At 32.4% G+C, this 2,206-nt stretch overlaps 1 long non-coding RNA gene across 1 annotated transcript; it reads right to left on the bottom strand.

The window, feature by feature from the left end:
• Positions 1-193: 193 nt before the first annotated feature.
• On the bottom strand, positions 194-1,664 carry LOC109860050. The gene is made up of 3 exons (XR_002250771.1): positions 1,108-1,664; positions 483-1,024; positions 194-347 (listed from the first exon to the last, which is right to left on the bottom strand). It is a non-coding gene; the product is annotated as an uncharacterized LOC109860050 (long non-coding RNA).
• Between the last annotated feature and the right edge of the window lie 542 nt (positions 1,665-2,206).

Here is a 2,206-nt window from a genome sequence, read left to right as displayed (position 1 = left end):
CGTCTTCCTGAACGACTCGGCCATTTTAAGGTTATTAATGTCTTATCGACGTCTCTAACCTATCTTTAGGTCATATGGCACCTACTGCTGCATTCTAATATGATGGGAATGTCAAATTCAAATTTGTCCGGATTTAAGTGGCGGACCCTGTATACAATGATTTACTTTATATTGAGTTTTCACATTTGGCTATCTGGGTCACTATTTTGAAATATTGTATTATCATATTGTCTTCCTTCCCCACCGATATCCACAATAAAACAACAGTTAGCATCGCTTATTCCAAGAAAAATGAGACTGTGTCGTCCTTTATAATTATAATATATGAAACCATTATTTGGTGATGCCTGCAAAATACAGATTATAATGAAAAATTTGCTCAATTTACACACATTGTTTTATATAATAAATATATTCTTTATAGAAACAATATTTTTTCTAGAATAAAAAATGAATATATTTTTTATAGAATAGTTTTTTACCTGTATGACGGCATGCTTCCCATCAATGGCTCCAATGCAGTTATTAAATTGCCAAATATTTTCAAAATTTTCTGCGATATTTTGCCAATTAGTTGTATTCAGTTGTAAAAATACTTTGGTTTTAAGAGCATTTCAGATAGCACCGTACGTTTCTGAGACAATTTTGGAAATAGTATTGTGCGCAATACGAAAAGCATACGATATAGAAATCATCTGTCTCTAGAAGCTAGATATCGCAAGGTCACTTGCAAACGAGTGCGTGCAGAGTGGTGTGCGGACAATAGTTTTTTTTTGTAATATGTAGCTCAATAATGCTTAGCAGTTTTTCAAATATTTCTATTGGCATCCGAAAATAATTAAAATATTTTTCTTTATCTATATAATTTCCATTTCACGAACTAAATTGTTGTTTGCTCCTTGCATTAATCTTCTTTCTTCTGAGAAAATTGATCGTACCCAGTATTGACGTTTAAGTTTTTTTTATCACGTCTTTTAAGTTTTATATATAATAAATATAATGTAAGTATTCGTCTCTGAATAATCTGGTTTTGAAGTGAATAAGATCTATTTTTAGATAAAAGCCACAATCGACAAATGCTATGTAAAATATTCTGTGCTTCCATACCTAGCAAACAATTTGTTGCAAACAAGTTGTGGGATGTCGTGGATTTGTCAAAAATCGTTGGCGGAATCTAATGCCAAAACTATAGCCTACTGTATCCTCAGTAGGATATAGTTTGACGATTAAATCTGTTCAACCTATAGATATTTTAAAACGAGACCAAAATCATAACAGATCTGCCACTAGCAAAGCGAAGCCGAAGTGAGGCATCAAACCTGGAACAGGTTTGGTAATCGTCTGTTGGCGCTAAAATATCGCCAAATACAGAGCATATCTGTTATCAAAACTGTCAACAGAACATTAGCAAATACAGAGCAGATGTATTTGTCAGAAACGTCGACAGATTGCTATCAAACGCAGACCAGATCTGTTGCCTAGAATGGATTCCACTTGGAAGACGAATTACTTACTAAAAACAAAAAAACCAATGACATAATCGCCTTGTCGGAGAAGAATTAATTCGATACTTCACTTGAAGTAATTTCTGGAAGCCTGATTCAGCTCGCTGATCAACCGATGAACTCCATTGAAAGAGACCGAACCTGAAAAAATTCTAAATGTGATAGCGAGATTTGAACTCGAGACCTCCATATTCGCAGTCCCTGCACTCAGTCCGCGAGACCACTTGTGTTCCTTACTAACATATAATTATTTTTATATACGTATTCTCAAGCTATATCTTACACATTTTATTTATTATTTATGTAAATTATATTATTAAAAATATAGCAGTAGAATGTACCTCAACAATAAATAAAAATATTTTTCTTATTATTATTAAATATAATAGAGTTTAAATACCATATATATAGTTTAAATATAATTTAAACTACAGTTTTACAACGCAAATTTTTTGTTGATATATATTGATTACACTGTTCTCAACACATTTTTGAGACCTGAATATTAATAAAATTAATGTTAATTATGTATGTAATTAACCCCAATAGCCAAATGATAGCAGTATGCCAGCAGTATGCACGCAGGTTTAATCAGCACTTTGCAGCAGATTCCACTCAGCTGTGTCATCATAGTGAGTGAATTATGTAGGCACGATACGTAAAGAAAACAACACAGCAAAAATATAGAAATAAATGAAGAA

Source organism: Pseudomyrmex gracilis, unplaced genomic scaffold (genome assembly GCF_002006095.1).
Source record: "Pseudomyrmex gracilis isolate BER0280 unplaced genomic scaffold, ASM200609v1 scaffold_320, whole genome shotgun sequence".
Lineage (NCBI taxonomy): Eukaryota > Metazoa > Arthropoda > Insecta > Hymenoptera > Formicidae > Pseudomyrmex > Pseudomyrmex gracilis.
The sequence above is the reverse complement of the archived record's forward strand: the minus strand, read 5'-3'. Positions and strand labels throughout refer to the sequence as shown.